We start from the raw sequence: 22,106 nt of genomic DNA on the forward strand, positions 1-22,106 counted from the left end.
CTCTCTACTCCTCCGCAGACCAAGTTGAGCGGAGCGCAATTCGCGGCGCAACGCTGGGAAAGAACCCTGCGACTCCTTATCGGGCGGCCTATCCTCTTGGCATCTAGGCTCCTTGGTCTCATCGTTGTCTAAGCCTTCCTCGTTCTCGGAGTCAGACGACTCCGAGGCCTGAGCCCCGTCTTCCTCCTTTATATCTTTGTCTCCTTTGACGGACCCCTCCCGGGAGCTCCCTGACTGGGCCTGTTCGAATGCCCTACGCACTTTAATGAGCTCTTGAGAACCTTCCCTGCAACCACCCTCGCTCTTCAAGCATGCATATATCATTTCCCACAGTGGCCGAGCGAAGACCGAAGCCCCGCCCTCCCTTTCCGCTAGAGAAAGATCCCTGCCCAACTTCTCCCACGAGGGTAGGTTTAAGTGCCCTGTGGGCAAGAACCAGGGAGCGAAACTATCAATCTCCTCAAAAAAGCTCTCCAGCGTTTTGCGTCCCACCTTGAGGTCTCTGGACTTTAAGAGCTTCCGGAGGACCCGTACCAAGGGCTGGGTTATCCCCTGCTCACCTGTCTCGCAGTGCTGTATCAAGGAACGTTGTCCACTACCACGTCTCGGGGGTGATCAGTTGTTCCCCGTGCGGGCCTCCAAATGTCGATGTCGCTCCCGGCCGGCAGGAAGGACACACGACAAAGTCTGGCAGTGGACAACCCTTTCTTTTATTTTCTCTCTGTACAGCCTGCCCTGGGATCGCTCCCAGCCGAAGCCTCCTCTGGTCCGCTCCCCGTGGCTCCTTCCGTGCTTCGCTCTGAAGCCTCTACCGGTCCGCTCCCCGCGGCTCCTTCCGGGCTTCGCTCCGAAGCCTCTACCGGTCCGCTCCCCGCGGCTCCTTCCGGGCTTCTACTTCCCCCCAGGGGTGGCACCAGTATATATACGGATACAGTGTCCAATCATGTTAAAGTAAGCAAGGCAAGCTGATTGGCTAACATATTATTGAGCGGGTTGTTTACGCGGTAAGCAGGAAACTAACGTGCTCGATGGGAGGGGTAATCTAACTCAGGCTTTACTCTTTACCACAGGCCGCATGATCGCTATATGCGGCGGCTCGGCAATGTGGTGGCTCCCAACACCCGACCTTCCTGAGTTGGTCTCCCACTGTACAATGATTGCGTCTGGCCTCCATTGTGATGGCAGAGAGAAGCGCTCTGCGGTGTAGATGGCAGGAGCGAGCAGTGGCAGGAAAGGCTGTTTCCCAAAGCTGTGCGATTATCTTGAGTACTTCTGTGAGCTACCCTGACATTGTTTGTCTGATTAGTTCATTCACATTTTTGGTTCTGGATTCTTTTAGCTAAAAAAGTTAGTTTAATTTTGAAAGGCTCCAAACTCTGATTACTGAAATGAATTTCAGTGGCTTCAGTTGGTGCAACTTCATTATAGGGTACACCAAATGAATTAATGAATTAATCCAAATTCAGCTTTCTTCTGTGTAGTGGAGTTGTCGTGAGATGTGCTCTAATTGAAAGAATACCAGCGATTGCTTGATATTTCATCTGGTGATTTATACAGATTTTTAAATGCATAAAAGGAAACCAATTAGCATTAGTTGCAAGATTTATTTCTCAACTCATTTCTGGATTCAAATAATTAAACACAGCTACCTGAAATAGCTGTTAATGAGATAAAACCAGATGAAAATGTAAGCTATTAATTGATTCACCAACCCCTAGAAAACAGATTGTTCAGTTAACATATATTTAGGGATTTGAAAACAAAGATCTCTTTGGGAATTTAGAGAGTAGTCATAGTCATAGGCAAAAACTTTAATTTTCTCTTTCAGTATAAACTTTGTGAATGGTTCAAAGCTCAAAATGTCTGGAATTCTAAAGTGAGCTTCGATGAGGGTGGTATATGCTAGAATCCTGACCTGTGACAATGCAGACAGAATTTGTCAGGCCATGTGATTTTATCACAAAGCCTGAGTCTTGCAAAGAAGAGCAGGTTTCCATATTTGCCTTTGGTCAGCTCTTTGCATTGTTGATTGACTCCCGGTAATGCTGTTGTCAGTATTTTGTCAATAGTCAAATAGATCTCATGACTGGCATTTTGCCTTTTTAAAACCATCCCTCGTTGCAGTTACAGAGATTTGAAACTTTAAAGCCAGCTGGGAATGGCTGGTGGCTTTTTAATTATTATTTATGAATGCATCAGAAAGAAATATTGACTTCTAATTAAAGCCAGAAAATTGCTCCTGGAATAAATTGCTGAAGGTCAGTTTCTTTGCTAAGAACTTGTGCATGTGTCTGGTGTTATCACTATTGTAAATAAGGCAGCAATCAACCTGTTTGCAAAAGTGGGTGAAGATATCTAATTGTTATATTAGTTCTTGCTTTTGGTATTGAATTTCAATTAAATTTTTCTATTGCTTTCTCTATTCTTGATATTTTTCTCTTCTGAGGCTGAGAAAAACTACTCTGTATTAAAAACAATTAGAATGTCTCATTTTGTTTTTCCTTGAGAAAAGTGATTTGTGTGTTTATTGGTTTGAGGGAATTAAAATGGTAAAAAAAAAAAAAAAAATTCTTAGAAATCCTATTTCCTAGCGTAAGAGAAAGTTTCTCACCAGACTAGAATAGGCAGTTCTAGGGAAGCATTTGTCTGTTTTGGACTAGGAAACTCAGACTAAATCAGAACACTGTAGTAGTCAAAAGAAAGAATCAAATAAACAGCCTCATTTGAGATTTTGGCACAGTGAATAGATGTTTAAATATTTAACGACTCTTTTTATCTTTACCTGATCCAAAGTCATAAACAGGGAGTTGGAATGATATTTTAAGTAGTTGCCTGTTGACTTTGAAATTAAAGTAGATATCACGCCTAGGTTTTAAATAACTTCCATTTGTCTGCCACCCAGGGCTCTGTTCCCAGTGTTCCTGGGGTTAAAATAATTTTTAACTGGGTGATGTTCTTCATGCTATGTTGATGCAATGTATACTCACGGTTTAGATTACTGGTCAGGGTTTGAAATTTATCAACCCCGAAAATGCATCTTGGAGGTGATTTCTGGAATCCTGTGGTTTAGTAAATTTAGGAAATGCATTAGAAAACCAAAAGCTCTCCAATTTAAGTATGTAGAGAAAAAGTTTCCATCTGGGGTGGTTCTGGCAGTCTCTGGAGATGTTCTGAGATCACGAATTGGGGAGGATGCCACCAGAATCTAGAAGCTAGACCTGGCATCTACCCAGCATTTACCCAGTGTCTTACACTGGACCAGGCAGCCCCCAACAACAAAGACTCACCTGCCCTCAAGTGTCAATAATACAGAGGTTGAAAAACCCTAATTTAGAAAAATATGATAAAATATGGTGCAATGACAACTGTGACTCAACACCAAAACTCTACTTTGGGAAAAATAAATTAAAATAAGAATGAGATGTCAGATGTGTTTTTCATCTGTTGAAATAGTAAAAATGGGCCTGGGATTTAGCTCAGCGGCATAAGTACCTGCCTGGTAGGCGCAAGGTCATGAGTTTGATCCTCCATATTAAAAAAAAAAAAAAAAAAACAACAATAAGAAAAAACAATAAATAGCAAAAAAAGTGATAAAAATTTTGGCAAAGACGGTAGGAAGCAAGGAGCCTCTTTGGAGGAAGAAATCTGGCAGTACCCATGAACAATGGAAATCCCCCTTCACTCAAGGACTTCCCCAGGAGAAAATATCAGTATACCAGATTTTATCTTGCTATGATGGTTTAAAAAAACCTGGAAACTCCCTGAATTTTACTGTTAGTGAAAATTTTAAAGACTACTTATATTATAGATTTTTGTTGTTATTGTTTTTTGTTTTATGAGACAGGGTCTCACTGTACAGTCCAGGTTGGCCCCAAACTCAAGGCAGCCCTCCTGTCTCAGCTCAAGAAGCACTGGGGTTGCAGGCATGTGCAACAGGCCTGGTCCAGTATAGACTGTTATGCAATTATCAAACTAGTAATTTTATTAAGCTATTTTATTAGTCTATTAAATGAACTAGATCCATATTTAATAACAAAGATACCCAGGGTACTTTTTAGATGAGAAAAATTACATCAGAGTAATATGTATTCTTAACCCATTTTTATAAAACAAATAGCAAACATGATTGATGTCTCTCTCAAACATCATGTCTCAAACATGATGACGGTCTCTCTCTCTCTCTCTCACACACACTCTTTCTCTCTCCTTATACGTATATAGTCTATTAATTTTTTTACTGTTGCAGTTCAAACCTAGGGCCTCATACACACTAGGGAAGCAGTCTACCACTGAGCCACACTCTCTTTCCTATACTGTAGTATTTTTAGGGAGCCGTGGAAGATGATTTAGCAGATTTTTATTTGTTATTTCATTGGACGAGGTAAGAATGAAAGCTTGTGCTGTATTACTAGGTATTTTCTTTCTCCACTTCATTTTCCACTTTAATTTTACTTTTTAAAAATGTTTTATCTTTTATTTTTTTCTTTTTCACAGCGTTTGCTGCGCCTATTGGTTATGTAGATTAGGGAGTTTCGTTCTGGTAGATTTGCACCTGCACCTGCAAACCTACCTTTGTGATTCTCCCATGAATCACTGCGTCCCATCCTCGGAGCTAGCTTCACATTTTGGGGGGATGATTTCAATGTGTGTAGTGAACTTGGTCATGTTCATGCTCCCTATTTTATTGCTTTTGTAATTTATGAACAATGAAACAAAATCCTTCTAAGGGTTCACATCATTCTTCAGCAGCTGCTTGATGTGTAACACTAGTCTTGTGATCACGTGAAAGTGTTACATCGTGATTGGTAGACTTACATGAAGGGTGGTTACATTTCAATATTTTTTGTTGGTGAATAATGCTGAAATTTAAGGCACTTCAAATAAGTGTGTATATATATGGTCTTTTTGTGTGTACTGCTGAATATTTCATTCTGCTGTTTATAACATGATAAAGTCTGCATATAATAAAAATAACTAAGAAACACAGGACCTGATGATGCTGTATAATGCGGGGATGCAGCCGGGAGCTCCAAAACCACTCTCCGGTGTTCAGGGCCAGCCGTCGAAAGCTACCCAGGTACCTGTTGCCCGGAGGGCATTGTTGTTTTGCTTGATGTCGACCTCAAAGGTTAGGAACCTTTCCTGAATCTTTGATTATCTTTACTTTACAGTTACCTCTCCCATCTCAGTAACACAAAGCTGCTGCAGGTGTAACTTGGGTTTTGACCTTCTTTTACGTTGTGAGAATAGAGATGCAACTATTTTCTTTTCTTAAAAATGCACATGAACACTTTGGTCTTTAAATCATAGTTACGGCTTGGCACACGTTACTGTTAGCATTGGGGGAAAACTGAAAAATTTTAGCATCAGCTCTTTTTTTCAGATCTGAATTAGGAACTGTGATTTAAAAAAAATACAGTGACTAAAAACCAAAATCATTGCAGTGACAGACATATTACCAATAATCTCTCTCAAATACGTCCTTGCTTCAGACATGCTCACCCCGTTCTTTGCGCCACTTTCTGAGTAGTTGTGGAAGTTCCCTTTTGTGTCTTTTTGTGGCTGCCTCAATGTTTTGAATCAATTCAAAACTTTTATGATAATTTCTGTCCAATAAAAAGATTGCGATGCATCCTCATCCACCTTATTTACTGAATCCGGCACAGCGTGACTGCTGCTTTGCCCAAAGTCAAGATGAGAGGTAAATGTTTTGAATCCATTCATGACAGGGAGCCCAGCCAGAGCAATGCAACTAGACACTCAGGAAAGAGCACTTCCAGGACTGCGTCAGGGAGTGGCAAAGTGATGCCAGCTGTGCCTGCAGCAAAGAGGGCTATTTTGAAGGTAACCAATGGCAATTTGTCTTTTATTGATATAATTTTAATTATACTTGCACTAGTTTTTTTTTTTAAATCACACTAACGAAGGCTATAAAGTGATAACAGGAATTTGCTAAATGACCCTGTTACCTAACCCCTACCACCTCCCACAAAATTAGCTAACGTAATTGAGTGTTATTATGCCTTGACCTTAATTTTATTCTGTTGATATGTATTTTCATAAGAACCTCATGAGGTGTATGTGGTTTGATTTTGGGGTTTTATTTTATTTTATTTTATTTTTTGGACCTGGGGAGCGAATTCATGACCTTGTGTTTCCAGGCAGGTGCTAGAGCCACTGAGCTAAACCCCCAGCCCTGAGCTACCCCCCAGCCCATGCATGCAGTTTTTAATCCTCACTTTATAATGAGAAAATGTACACATAGAGGAGGTTAGGCAACTTGTCCAAATTTCTTAAGCTGCTATGGAACAGCCAGAATTCCAGCCAAGCAAAAATGACTCCAGAGAATGAGGAAGTATGGTGGAAATTCAAGACTATGGAATTGAAGCATCCTGCCATTATTTTATTCCAGGCATGTTTAAAATAAAACAAGCACATTCTAATCCAACAAATTCTTGGCTTTAGTAATAGGTTAATCTGGTAAAGAATTATATATTCTTTATTAACTATATACCCATATATAATAATTTGAGAATCTCTGCTGCCTATTTTTTTGGACGTTTTGCTAGGAACAGGTCACAGTTTTAAATAATGGTGTTTATTTTGGCCCAGTGAATAAATATGGAATATAATCTCTTTCTCTTCTTCTTTAGAATGAGTTTGCACATATGCATATATTCATGCAAATGACTTGGAGAACAGTTTGTAAGTGACACAGTCTCTTGCGTACTGCAAGTTCCCACCATTTGGACCATGAGCTAGCTTTACTGGCCTTGTGATCGTATGTCAATGCTTATAATGAATTCAGTTCTATTACCATTAATATCTCCTTCAGCTGAATTGTGACACCAAGACATCACAGAATGTAGGTTATTAGATGCATAAAAATAAATAATTTGAGATCACTTTCTCACATTTGAGATTTAATTCTCTCTCTGCTGGGAGTGTTATATTGAGAAGGATATGTGTGGCATATTGTTCAGCCTTCGCAATTACAGTCTTCAAGTTTTACACTTTTTTCGCTTCTAATTTTCATATTCCCATACCATTCTTCAGCCACCAAGCCTACCACTAGATAACTGGCTCTGGGGGGTAAATTTTGCATCTTACTTTTCCTGTCACTGGTGAGTATTTTTTCTGTTCTGCTTTTATTGCATAGATTTTTCACCCAGCACATAAACCACACATCCTAAAGTAAAGATGCTGGGTTGAGTCCATTTTTAAGAGGCTGGCCATCTTCTCATTTCTTCCCAGAGGAAGAAAAAACTCAAGACATAAAAAACTGCTAAACTTATCCACAGGTTTTGATGAATAAATATTTGTACTGACAAGGTGGAAAAATATCTAAGTGTGAAGATCTTTGAACAAGAAGATTTCTGACACTTGAGATTATCCAAGCTGGGAATAAACATGGGGGTAGACGATGGGGACAGGGAGGTGGTAATTTCTCATTCCTTGAGGTGACTGTGACAGGGAAGAAGGCTTGAAGATTAAATCCCTGGAGGCCTTACAAGAGTGGAGGATAGGTGGGGTAGTATCAGCTAGTTCTTGGTGTTCTAGAAACAAAATTAAATAATATAACTAGCCCAATTATATTAACATATCAAGGGATTCTCTGTAAATGAAGGTAGTGGTGTGGAGAGCAATTTATTGCCCTGAACTCATGTACTTCCTTTTATATTTGACATTGACATCATTTATCTAGTAGATGTGGTCTTTGGTAGAGGGTAAGCCAAGTTGAGTGAGACATGGTCCCTGCCCCTTACAAGCACACGGTCAATTTGTGGTAGGGATAAGTATCCCCAGGCCTCATCGGGAACCAGTGCAGTTGAAGTGAGCCTACTACAAAGCAAACAGGCTATGTGAGCTTAAGAGACAGAAGAGAGAGAAACTGATCACAGTCAGGGGTGGGAATGTGGGAATATCTTATGGAGGAGCTGATGGGTGAGCAGAGCTCTGAGGAAGGTTAGGACTTTGACGGTAGGGAAGAAAGAGATGAGGTGGGTAGAGGAAAGTCAGGAGGATGCAAATGCAGATGTTGAAACAGAGGATGTAGCAGAGCATCAGTGAGAGAGGAAATTGGGAACCGATCAGAGCATGTCCAGTACCACTGTGCAGAGGACGTGGAACAGCTGATGATGCTTTAGGAAGCAAGTGATAGAACCAGACCGTCCTGTAAAATATAATTGTGTTTGCTCTCTGGAGAGGGCATCAGAATCTGGTCCCAGTGGAACGCAGCAGATTCCATTCCTCTGAACTCACCCCTTGCCTTGGTCTGTTCCTCTTGGCCCCCTTTGTGAACTCCTCTTCCTCTGCTGGTGATCTGATGTTTGTTTCCAGGGCTCTGTCCTCAGTCTGTTCTCGTTCTCTCCATTTCCTCTGGCTAAATTACATCACCACGGCTTCAATTGCAGCAATATAATAATGGCACTCAGAAACCTTTCTAATGCTTTTTCCTGTATTTTCAATTCTAACTCCATGACCTTCTAGCATCTTCAGCTAAACATGTGCTCCAACCTGACTCATTTTCACCGAGTACCCATTCTTTCTGTCCATCTAAACTGGCATTGTCACCATCTGCTACCTAAAAGTGAAAGTGCTATCCAAAGTGCAAATGCTAGAATCATGCTTCATTTTGGTCCCATCCATACCTGCCGATTCCATCCAATGAATCACTAGTGGTCAGTCTACCCCCAAAATATCTGTGTTATTACCCCTTCCTCCTTAGCTTCATAACCATGTCTGTAGTACAGGTTGGGGCTTCACAGACTGAAATATGTCACCTGGGGAGAGAGTTCAATGCACGTCAGGATTTTTAACTTTACCTTCCCTTCCCCTCTCCTCCCTTTCCCTCCCCTCCCCTCCTCTTCCTTTCTTTTCCTTCTTTCCTTTTCTCCCTTCCTCCCTCCCTCTCCTTTCTTTCTTCCTCTTCTTAGCCCTGGGGATGGATCCCAGGGTCACTAACATGCTCGCCATGTGCTCTACCACTGAGAAATCTAGACCAAATCTAGATTTCTTACCAGCCCTCAGGTAGAACTGACAGCCTCACCCAGGGACCATACTTTGATTAGCAAGGCTTTATATAGCATGCATCTTTCATATGCACTAATGAAAGTGTCTCTGTTCTTTTTGACCTGTAGCTCATTCCTCTGCCCTCCTGACAAACACCCCCTCTACATTTTGGAATCTAATGGCTTCCTCTTTCCTTGAGCAGATGTTGGCAAACTTTTGCTAGAGAGTCAGATAATAAATACTTTAGACTTTGCCAGCCATATGGTCTCTTTAGCACCAACTCAATTGCAATGCAGTACGGATGAAGCAGCCATAAACAAATGAATCAGAGTTTGTTTATGTGCCTTAGTTTGCCAATCCCTACCTGAGGATAAAGTTAAAATTTCCTGGTGTAACTTACAAGGCCCTTTAAATATCCTCAACCTGGAATCAGCCTCTTTGACACTCTTCCCCGTGCAACTATTGTTCTTCCCCCAAAGAATATGACTGGGTATGGTCATATTGCCGTGTCTTTGTAGTTGCTGTCACATCTGTCTAAAAGACAACATCAACCTTAGGCTCTAGCTGTCCTCCAAAAGGACAAGTAACTGAAGGGGTCTCTCTGACCCCTGAGATCCTAAAGAACCCATACACCTCTCTACTTTGCACTTGGCATATTTCTTTCACTTGCTTCCTTGAAACAGAGATCCCTGAACTCTAGGACAGAAGGCATCGTTTCCTAATACACTGTCAGCTCAATCAAGGCTCTAGTACTATGTTACTGGATAAGTGAGCTGTTTTCTGTAATCTAAAGAGTTAAAATTTAAATCTGGTTATGTGTTTACCTTTGTTTTGTCAGTGACAACTTCTGTTCGCTGATCCAGCTTTAGACAGTATGTGTTCTGATTTTTAAATCTTAGGCACAATAAAACATGACTTTGTGACATAGCATTGTGTGCCTGGTTATAAATATGGAATGAGTGGCCCTTGGTTGGAATGGCGTTAACACAAGGTCCCCATTTGTTTGGCCAATTCGAAGGAGACAAAACATTTCCATTTCTGGCAGCAGTACTCACCAAACACTGTAACTCTTGGCTATAGAAAACAGTCCTTAGTCAGTCTGTTTGTCTGTCTCTCCCTCTCTCCCTCTGTCTCTTTCCCTCCTCCTCCTCTCTCTCCCTCTCTCCTTGTCTCCTCTCCATCTTGGTACTGGATTGAAAGAGGAGGCAGTCTCTGAATAAGGTGAAACAAATCATGTCACTGTGATTGATTGAGGCTGTGCTTGGCACACCCCAGGTGATTGTGTTGGATAGAAGAGTCATCAATTTGCTCCCCCAAAAGGGTGTACGAGGAAGTCATAAATATTTCACAAAATGTGGGGTGGCATCTGCTATCCTCCTCATTTACCAAGAACAGTGCCTGCTAGTGTTCCTCCTCCAGACAGTTCCCAGTTCTGATCTTTCAAAGACTTATTTACCTGCCAATGAGACGTGTTGCTGTTCCTTCCATTTTCTATTGAGTTTTCATTTTGATTTTGATAACTCCATATTCTCGGGAGGCTGAACTGTTTTTCGTTATGCATTTTCGGGGATGCAAAGGAAAACACGTATTCTGGTTACAGGTTTGAAGTAGGAGCAGCTTTTAAAGTGCAGATACCTTTTCCATGTGTTAGGATGCCGTGATTTTGGAAAGGAGAGCTGAATTCTAACTTCACAATCAAGGGGGAGATCAAGCAGCCCTGTGGAATTTCGTTTGGATGCTGTTGCTGTCTGTGCATTCTCATAAAACTTTGTGGTTTTCAAGGTCCTTTTATAGGTGTGACATCCCTTGAGTGCCTCAAAGCCCTGGAAAGAAGGGCAGAACTTAAGAGACAGGCAGACTTTATGCAAAGGAAGGGTATCTAGGGATGGAGGAAAAAGTGAGGGGCGAGGTGAAGGGGATGTAAAAGGGATTCAAAAGTACTATGTGTGGGCACCAACTCCCCAGGAAATATGTATTCAGCATGTATTGCAGATATATACTAATAAAAATGTAATAAAAATAAAGAGTTTGCAGAGAGGGACTAACCACAGCTGAGATAGGTTAAGACATTTGCTTGAATTTCTTAAACCACTTGGTGTTTTTTTTAAGGACTAAAAAAGTGACCCTCCTCCCCCAAAAGTCTTAAATATGCACAAAAGGAGTCTTCAAAATGATTCATTCCCCCCCACCCCCATAACTGTGGCATGTATGGAGCATGCAAAAATCAGTAAAGATTTAAAATCACCGTCAGCAATGGGTGTTATTTATGTTCCATTGCCCTCTTTCAGTGAGGAGGACAAATTGGAGCGGGAGCAGGTGGAAGTGAGTGATTTGTTTGCGGCTATGAAACATGTCACCGCAGGAAAGTGACAAGACTCTATGACTTTCGAGGCTCAGCTCCGTTGGGTCATGCTGCTCTAGATGTCTCTCCTCCTCCATCCAAATAATGAAACGCAGAGGTGACAGCATGCTTGCAGTCCTGCGGTGGGTCTGTGCATCAACTGTCTCTCCCCCCCACTACCATTGTCACATCCTGCAAATGCAGCAGCCCTGCCCAGCGACGGAGCCTGACCTTTGTTAAGAGTATTATAACCCTGAGTGACTGCGAGGCCGTGCTGTGCTCTGTGCTGTCTCTGGAAGAGGCGAATTGTTATCAGGCTCCTGGTTGTAAGCATTGGCCATTTTATTTTTATTTTAATTAGAATGTTCCAAATAAACACTGGAAATGGTTTGGAAATATAACTGGAGATGTGTGTGGTAACTAAAGACCAAAACAAGCACAATTCTGAAGCTGGTTTGGTTTTAATGTTGCCCCCACACCAGGCCATTTAAATCAGAATGCAGCTCCTGCTTTTTCTTTAAATTTGTAATGAAATAATATGGAAGCAAGCATCATATTGAGAGAGACCATCCCAAATACTCTGCGATGCATGTTTTCACTGCTCTCTGTGTTTGTGGGAATGGGCTTGGGTCATTCAGCCTTAAACTTTGCGGTGTTCAGTCATGCTGGTGCCTCTTGGTGGTAGATTACGCTTGTGTCTGGTATTAATGGGGAGATCAGCAAAGCCAGAAACAGAGTTAAAGGACAAAGGGAGGCATCAACAGCGAGCTTGAGGCCAGCAAGAAAGAGAGTCTGGAGTTGGCCTGGGTTGATTACTCTCCCCTCTGTGTCACTGTAAACAAACCAGTGCAGAGGCCAAGAAGCGGATACCTGGATGGACACTGCAAATTGAGATGCCTGGTTGTCACCCAATGGTGCTGGGCCACATTGAGGAGATGTTGTGGTGTGAGCTTGCCTCATTGTGTGGGGAGAAGGTGGGGGACTGCCCCTGATGGCTTTTGGGAACTCAAAGCTCCCCCTTTATGGCTCTGAAACTGGTTTCCTTGGGGTCTGTTTTGTCTTCCTTGACAAGTTCTAACAAAGATAGGATTCGTTCTGTTTATAGAATTCAAATTTCCAAATGTTTCACATTTGGTTCTAAGTCAGTGAGACTGTTGACCTAGGTCATGGAATCAAAGTAATTTTTTACCTACAAATGATGTAATTGAATCTGATGAATCCTTCAAATCCTTCATTTATCTCTCCAGTTAGGTACTCAACAAATACTACTGAGTGTTAATTATGTGACAGATACATAATTAACAGGTATTCTAGGTATTGAGATACAACAGTGAATAATACTATAATAAGAGCAATAATAAAGGAATCATTTTAAGGTGTCAATATATGACTAGTGTTATCCTAATTGGTATTTGCATATTAAACTACAACAAGCATATGCATGGTTTCTTACATTATTTCCAATTCACAAAAAGAACATTGAGGCATAAGAAATTTGCTTGGAAGTAAATTGTCCAAGGTCAAGCTCTTAGGCACTGAACATTCCATTCATATTATTTCATCTTTCATTATTCTAGCTTTCATTATTCTAATGAATTTGTAATTGATTGATTTCTATTTCTGTCCCTTAAATTTGTATTTGCAAATATTTTGAATCAAGGGTCATTTTCCTTACCTTCCAGGGTGCAGGGAGAAATCTTTCCCTCTTCTTTTCTTTTTTCTTTTTTCTCTTCTCTTCTCTTCTCTTCTCTTCTCTTCTCTTCTCTTCTCTTCTCTTCTCCTCTTGTCTTCTTTGTTGTTTGCTTTGTTTTGCTTTTGCTTTGCTCTTTTTGAACCTAAATGGAAATTTATTAAACATCTCAGGCAAAACATTATGATACGGTATGTGTAAAATATACATCTTGCTCTCCAAGAGTTGGTATCCAATAGGGAAAATAAAGGATAACAGCAAAATGAAATTCAGGAAGTTTGGGATGGGGATAATTGGTTTAAGAAAAGTATAATGGCAGAAAGTTCGGAGAAAGGGGGCAACAATTTTAGAAAGAAGAAAGCAATAAGGAGAAGGTAGCATTTGAACTGTGTTTTGAGAGAAGATGAATTTGGATGCAAGAACACTCAGGCTATAACAATCAAATGGAGCCATCAGAATTCGCCCGAAGTCTCAGAGGTTTAAACTCTTATTTACTCTCTCCCATGTCTGTGGGTTGGCTGGGGACGTCCTGACCTCATCTTGGTCTGGTTGAGCTTGGTTCCAAGTTGCAGGTGGTTGCACACCTTCCCCACATGTCTACTGTCCTCCATGTATGACTGCACAATCCGGGAACGTAAATGTTTCACAGTGATGACCAAATGGAAGTGACCAAATCCTACCATGTGAACACATTTTGAAGTTCTGTCCTGTGTTATATCTAGTCATTTCCCATTAGCCAAAAGAAGTGTCCCAACCCAATGTGTACTTGTGGGCACAGGTCCTCTGCCCTTGGTGGTAGGGGGACTACAGTAAATAGCTGTGAGGTTCTAATTTAAATGATCCCCTCCTGTGGAAGATGAATGTAAGAAGGGTCTCTGAGGTGGGGAGATGGTAAGCAGTGGGAAGTGTAAAGGCTTTATCGTAGCAGGGAGATTGGGAATGACTGTAGTGTTGAAGACCTTGAGCATGGAATTATGAAAATAACCCCTTAAAACTGTACAGCTATTGAAAGACCAAAGCTAAGACCTGAATATAGTTTATCTTGAGAGTAGCTCTCACTGTTTAGATCTTGGGTCTTAGAGTTCAATACAGTGCCTTCATCTATTGGTGAGATACTCTTGTGGGTTGAATTGTGTCCCTTAAAAAGGTCAGTTGAAGTCCTAAACCCTAGTTCCCTAGTCCTAAACCCTATGAATGTGACCTCTCTTGGCCTCATATGGCACCTATGTGGTATTGAAGGAATATAGCTATTATTTTCATTGACAGTTTAAAAAATACCTCTATTTCACAAGTGCTTACAATGCAATATGGACAGTGAGATATAGTGATGACTACTGACCTGATATACCTTAGAAAGTTCTATCCCTTTCAGTGGTTTTCAGAAATAAAATGGTGCTTGGGTTGATTCAATCTGTTTCTTCTTTGGTTTTATTTGCCAATTGCAAACCTCCATGTGATCAAGGAGTCACAGAATGGAGACCCACAGCTGTGATCCAAGGAACTCAAGGGCTGCCCAAGGCGGTCTTCACTCCGAACCCCCGGAAAGGAATCCGTCCCACTGACACCCTGAGTTTAGACTTGCAGCCTCCCATACTGTGAGACAATAACTTCTGCCACCCAAGCTGGCAATGCTTTGATACAGCAACCCTAGGAAACTAATGAAACCCAGTCTCATTTTCAATGAATGATTTTTCTATTTCACCCTAGGGTCATTTTACTTTTTGTTTTCTTGATCAGGAAAGAAATTTTAATTTCATTAAGTCTGTGACATTTAATAGGATCATCAAATTTGTCAAAAAATTATAATTCGTTGCAGTGACCAATCAACCCCATGCTAGTTTAGGAGTAAACAATGAAATGAATAATGTTTATTCTTTTTTTTTTTTAAGTTATTCACAATACTGAGCTTCAAGGCTCCCTGGGTTCTAAGATGAAAGTGATCTGGAATTGACTGAACATTGAGAAATAGTTACATAGCAATTACACACACACACACACACACACACACACACACACACACATAGATATGTGCATATGTACGTACATATATACATACAGACATATTCCCCTCGAATAAGAAAACGGTTTTCCAGTTCTTATTGCCTTGGCCTCTTTGGGCTGCCATGACAAAAAACCAGGCAGTTTATAAACAAAAGACATTTATTTCTTATGGTTCTGCAAAGTGAGAATTTCAAGTTCAGGAGGACAGTGTAACTGGATTCTGGAGAAGTTCGCACACTGCAAGCTTCTTTCACCCTCCTACTGTGATCACCTTGAGTGTTAACATTTCAACATATGAATTTTTTCAGAGACAAGAACAGTCAGACTATGGCATGTATGTAGTATTAAAGGAACATAACTACTATTTTTCACTGCCAATTTAAAAAAATACCTTTATTTCAGAAATATATAGGATGCAATATGGAGAGTTAGACCCAATGATGACTGCTTAGAAAGTCTCATCCCTCATGGCACTTTTCAAACATGATATCGTCCTTGGGTTGATGTACTCTGTCTCTCCCTTGGTTTTATTGGCCCATTGCAAATTTCAAGGCAGCAGACCAAGTCAGGTCCATGACAACAGCAAATAACAAAGCTAACCACACAGAGCCTGGATCCATCGCCCTTAAGGAGTGACACTCTCCTTTGACCTCCTAATGAGCTACAAGAAGATTGACAATAGGCAGAAAGAGGGTTTACAGAGAGTCTCTAGTGCTTTCCTTAAAATTTTGGAATATCTTTTATAAAGAAGTGTTCTTTTGCAATTTTTTTTTACCTGAGTCTCCACGACGTAAAACAAATGGCACCTGTGAGCGTGTTCCTCGAGCTATTTAGATCTTATTGAAGGGAGTGACTATTTCACAGGTGACAGGATCTTTAAAGCAAATCCGTGTAGATCTGGAGTTGGGAAGAACACAAGAATCCTTGCAGTAAACAACTGCCTTAAAATAGTGCTAACTGTGGTTTTTCTGAATGTGCCATAGGCTCAGTTAGAAAACTTTATATTGAAGGTTCTATTTAATCCTTGCTACAGTGCTAGAGGTCAGCTGAGCAAATGGAGAACTCAGATATTTGCTCAGGATCACAAGGAGTAGAATCTGCTTCAAGCTCAGTCTCTTTGTCACTATGCTAGCCTGCTTCTTTAAATGGACACGATAAAATGCCCAAATTTAGCTTCTGAGTATAGGGAATTGACTATCTGACATTGGACATGGCATTTTCACTTCTTTGTATATGTTTATGTGGTGCCAGGAATGAATGAATTCTGGATCATCACACTGAACTACATCTCTAGCCCTTGTATTATTTTTTATTTTGAGACAAATTCTCCCTAAGTCACTATGTAGTACAGGCTGGACTTGAACTTGTAATCTTCCTGCCTTGGCCTCCAGAATAATTGTCTGATTTTTACATAGAAGCTGAAGGGATGTAGTATATTGTTTTGTAATGGCTGGTAACATTGCTCATCAGTTCTTCAGCTGTTTCGTGTGTCTATCCATAATCATAAAACCTCTTACATAGCAACATTTCCCTACAGGAGGCTGCAATTTCCTTCCTCTCCCTCTATACCTAGTGTAAAAAAGAATACATTGAGAGTGATAATTGATTGCTTATTGACAATACCTTATAAATAATACATACTCCAGGGCAGGGATTTAGCACAGTGCCAAGGTGCCTGACTGGGAAGCACAAAGTCCTGAGTTCCTTTCCTGGTATAAAATAATAATAATAATAACAACAACAACAATAATAATCTCAGACATGATCCATTTCTTCTGTGTTAATGTTGCAGCTTGCATTTGAGTTAGTCAAGAAAGACAGGTATTTTACCAAACGTCACCCTGCTCATCACCCTGTAACCTTCTTTCATCTTTAGACAGCTTTCCTCAAGAGGACCTGGCATCACACTCAAAGAGGTAATCTTGTTTTGCAGTCTTCCTCCCAGCACCCCTTGAAACAGATACATACATCTTCCTAACAACCCATTTTTTGGTCACAAATTACCTCTAACATTAGCCCTTCTTCCTATAATCAGTCTTTGCTCTATATTATATACATTTTATTTTATTTTTATTATTTAGTTTTATAAATTATCTTTAATTTTTATGAACTCATTGAATTGCTACATCTCCAGAACTTTTTATTATTATTCTTTTTTGTTTGTTTGTTTTTTCATTTTGAGACAAGTTCTGGCTAAGTTGCAAGGACAAATGGGTCTCAACTTGTGATCTTCCATCTTTTGCCTCCCAGAACACTGGCATGACCAGCGTCTGTCACCAGACCTGAGATGGTACCTGTCTCTTGTATTTGCTTTATATTTTCCTTTCCTTCCATGCCTGCTAAAGTTTTGAGTTGCATTCATCAAAAGAATTGTTTACTCCAAATGTAAAATGGAAATAGAGGTGTATAGTGGCTAAAAGAGAAAATTCTAGAAAACTCCCATGACCTAAATTCAGATTCTGGCCACATAATGGCTTGATAGATTCAGATCTACTATTTAGCCTCTCTGAGATTTTTTTCTTCACCTAAAAACTGAAGTAGTTTGGGGACTTAAAACAGAAAATCTTCCTGAGAACAAAAGAAATAAAAAAGTACAAATTCAGGGTTATGCTTCGATGCATGACAGTTGCATAATAAACATTAGCTATTGCCAATAAAATTCTTTGAATAATTGACTTTCATCCAATTTTAAAGATAGTCTAGGGAGTTTCAGGCTTCTGTTTTTTAATGGTTTCCAAATCTTGAAAAACACAAGAAAATTCTAAATGAATTTTAGTCTTAGAGCCCTTGCCTGCCATGCACAAGGCCATGGATTTGGTCTCCAGCATCACAAAAACAGATAAAAAGTAATTAAATGGTTCTTCTTTCAAAGACATCTTTTGTTCTCCTCTGTTTTTGCATATATTTACATACATGTGCATATCCATCTATACACACAAATTTCTTTGTAGATAAAAGCTAACACATAGCCATCATATAGATTTTGTTCAAGAAAATAATAGAATGTTCTTGCACAAAGAAAGTGCAATATGCATGAAGTTGTGAGAAGATGAAGTAAGATCCCCCTGTCTCTTGCTAATTATGGGAAAGCATCACACTTTGCCCTTTTATCACTAAGCTCATCATTTTTTTCACCCCACCACATGTGTGATGTCAAAATAGCAAGCACTTCTTTTTCTACTGTCTTTTTCAAATCAAGAAACTCCCTGGAGAGGGACTGGCCTCAGGTTAAGTACAAATGGCAGGGTGAGGACATGGCCCCTTGCTTTCCTTGTCCCCAGCCACCTTACGATTCTCCCCTCTTGACACCCTTGTTCACAATCACAACGCTTTTGTGGCATGTTTGGCTAAGTTTTCTAACACTGTCACAAAGTGTAAAACACTGATGCTCTATTGGATTGGGAGTGCTTAAAATGTTGAGAGAAGAGAGGGCTCACGAGGGAGGGAAGCTCTATGAACCAAATGTTTTCTCTGATGTGCGCTGGAGCCGTGGGAGGTTGACATTGTGCTCTTTGAGCTGAAGAGATCATGAAATGCACTGCTGTGTTGTGAACTGATTTCTGCAAGGATTGGAACACAAGATTTTGTCATTCTTAGGCCTATCCTCTTTCCCTGTGCAAGTCTGTTTTCCTTGCTTATGAGGACTGGAGAATCACATAGAACCCATTCCCAGGATTCCTGTATTTTCAAAGAAATCCTGAGTGAGACTGTCAAAAGAAGGGGCAGCCATCAAAACCCAATCTCACTCCACCAGGGAAACAGACAGAAAACAAAATAAAACACTATCACCGGTGAAAACATTGCCACTGCTTTTTGACCTGCATGCTAATCTTTTAAAAACTAGGGGACCATAAAAAGGAAAACTTTATATTCCTTTGAAAACTACATAGTCAGCAAATGCCTTTTTGAGTGGCCTATGGTTAATTTAGCCTCTCCTGAGAACTTAAAAAAAAATCCTATTTCTCTTGATTATTCTATGTTTGTGAATAACTAATAGCCAGGATAGAAAGGGTGTAAGGCAAATGTGACCATGGCAGTCAGTGTCTTGTGTAAGAGCCCAGAGCTCACCTGGGTGGTTGTGGCAGGAAAGGCTCCCTAGCTCCTTAGCTCCCTAGCTCGTGGCTGTTGCAATTGTTTATTTGGGCCCCATCTCCTCCTCCAGTTCTGCTTCTCTCCTTGATGGTGGAAGTTTGTAGGCTGTGGGCAAGTCACTCTTGACCTCTCAGACTGTGATCCTGCCACTCAAAACTCCACATAGTGAATCTCACAGAGGGTTTGGGACTCGTCTCATTAAGAAAATTGTCACTCATTGAGCAAATTGCTATTGAAGTTCATGGAATATTTTCCTGGTGGGCTTTACCCTACATGGCTGTTTTCAAGGCAAATGAATCACCTCGCTTCCCTGGGGAGGGCCAGGCTTTATTTCTCCCTCACTCCATCACTCGGGACAGACATAGGTTCCACACAAAGAGTGTTGCTATATTTTCCCAAATTTTAGGGTGATTTGCTTCAGTAAGATACTGTGGTTTGTTCTGGGTCCTTCTGGTTCCTTCTGGAGTTCTGAATGAGGTAGAGGAGGACTAGGGATTAAGGATCAACTCACATGTGGTGCCCCTATCAGGGCCCCCCTGAGGTTTTTATAATCATGAGTCATTATTCACTCTGTAATTTTCAGATGTGATCAGTCAAGGTTTATGAAGGCATGTAAGAGTGGGGCACCAGAGAGAGGTCCACAGCTTTGCTCACTGTTAAGTATTTTGTGATCTCCTGTTTTCAAGTCATCAGTGAGGACTGAGGGGGAAAAATGCCAGAACTAGCCTGACTTGGTCAGTAATCAGGTGAGTAATCAAAGATACTTGGTCAAAATCCTCTGAATCTTCAACTGTATTGAAAAAACGACATGGTAGACACTGTTATTATATTGAGTCGATGTATGGGAAGACTAGGACATTTGCAATTTGACTTTTTTCCTGTTCACTGACAACTTCAGGCTTCAGCATGCTCCAGTCCACATTTTCCCCTTGAAAGAGAAAACACATGAATTATTCTGATTGACCGGGAACATTGGCTGATAGAATATTGTTCTTCGCTTCTATTTCTAGCCTTCCCCGTCCATCACATAATGATCCCTGAAATCAAGGACTGGACTGGCAAACACTAAGCACAGACTCCTCCGGTGAAGCCTCAGTGTGATAAAAGTTTTTTGCTTTCATCTTCTCATTGATTTGGGAGGCTTCCTGCAGTCAGCTGGAGGCTCTCACTAGGGGCTGCAAAGACCACTCTCAGGGGGCTGTACACACCCACAAGGTCAGCTCTTGGGGTTTGTTGTCCCTAATCTTATCATTTCTTGATATTTCTTTTATTGTACTGTGAATTCATGTAGGAGTCTATTTATTCATGTATCCAACCAGTATGTTATGGAGACTTTCTGTATGACATTATTTATATGACTCAATCTATTTAATAGTGTTTCTAGTGATAAGTAATAGTGCAACTGTAATGGAGGAAATAAAAAGACATGGCCCATGAGATAGGAAGATCCTTTATATTGGTAAAAAGCAGAGGTGATGAAGAGATGGGTGTAGGTGTGCATTAGTGTGCATATGTGAGGGGAGAGAGAGAGAGAGAGAAGACATACAGACACCAGTGCCCTTGGGAAAACGGACCCATTTGTCGCTTCATTGAACAAATATTTAAGTATTGGGAAAATAGTGGCAATGGGCTCTTTGCTCTCATTGTGCTTTCATTCTTTTCATTCTATTCAATGAAAAGAATAATTTGGAATTTTTACTCCAGAAAATTTATTTATTGAGGTTCTCTTTGTGATATTCCAGTCTTTGGTAGGTGGTAGAAGCTCTTGCAGGTCTTGGAGGTCTTTAGCATCAGGGACAAGGGGGAAGAGAGATGAAGGATGCTTTTCAAGCCACTCCTGGTGTTAACACCAATACGTCCAATGCCCACACCACAGGGTCCCTACACTCAGGCAAGGGCATGTTGGCCCCTGCATGTTTTAGTGAGAAGGGATCCTCAGAAAGGAAAGTTAGCCTCTGTAATGAGGAAGCAAAAGAAGAGGAACTGTGCACAGTGAAAGAGTTGTGTTTGTGCCCCCTGGTTGTGCTTGCAAAAGAGAATCATTCAGGACCTTTTAAGATGCAAAGCAATTGGTACAACAGACCAATTGCTTCAGACTCTGGGCGGGGAGGAGGAGAGTCCTATATCAGAAATTTTTAGAATTTCTCTGGTAATTCCACCATGCAGCCAATGCAGAGAACGGTTGGTGACAATGCTATTTAGATAATATCATATTAAAGGAATATTGGGGCAAGAAGGAACCCCCAAACCAATGTAGTTGACTGTTTGCACAAAGAAAAGAGTAGAGTAGTTGATGAAAGCGTGTAAGCTAATCAGGAATGGAGCTGAGTACCCTTCTTTTGCCTTTGACTTGCTGGGTTTCAACTAAAGACTTAAACAGAGCAACTTCCATAAGCTAAAGCCAGTGAGTTACTTTTGGCCCTTTATTCCAAATTGTTGTGGAATCTTCTTTTTAGTTTTTGGAACTATTTCTAAACATTTTAGTATTTTACAATCTGTTGTGATAGGATTGTTTTATTGTTGTTGTAGCCCCCGTTTTTTTCCATCTCAAAGAATATCCAGAAGGCTAAGGATAGAAAAGTAATTTAAATTTTATCCAGTTTTTGCATAAATGGTGCATCTTTGCTGTCTCAGAAAAGGACTAGGGAATCAGAGGTCAACGTGAAGCACCTCATTTATATGATAATTACCAGTAAGCGGTGGCCAGTGATTCATGATACAAATCATTTGTTCCTCTGGGACTTGTATGTTTACTGGGCAGGAAGTATGTGATTATGTCGTACTAATTAGTTTCTAGGTGGCAGAAAGAATGCAGCACAATTGAGACTAAGTTTGGTAATTGTGTGCTGTTTAGTTTCTTTATTTACTTGTTATGGCAGAGTTTTTAATTTAATTTTTAATCCACAGGAACTCTTCCAGTGAATCCACACCTGGAGGACTGGATATGAACCTTCATATTATCGCTTTCAT

General features: G+C 40.6%; 1 long non-coding RNA gene across 1 annotated transcript in view; it reads left to right on the top strand.

Moving 5' to 3' along the window:
• The first annotated feature begins 1,146 nt into the window (after positions 1-1,146).
• LOC134477389 (uncharacterized) overlaps positions 1,147-22,106 on the top strand; it is a 117,861-nt gene continuing 96,901 nt past the window's right edge. Inside the window, exon 1 of the long non-coding RNA XR_010049445.1 lies at positions 1,147-2,258. This is a non-coding gene — a long non-coding RNA (uncharacterized LOC134477389). The remainder of the gene's footprint in view (positions 2,259-22,106) is intronic.

This window comes from Cavia porcellus, unplaced genomic scaffold (assembly GCF_034190915.1).
Source record: "Cavia porcellus strain 051 isolate PalLab524CR breed Dunkin Hartley unplaced genomic scaffold, mCavPor4.1 scaffold_8, whole genome shotgun sequence".
In the NCBI taxonomy this organism is placed as follows: Eukaryota; Metazoa; Chordata; class Mammalia; order Rodentia; family Caviidae; genus Cavia; species Cavia porcellus.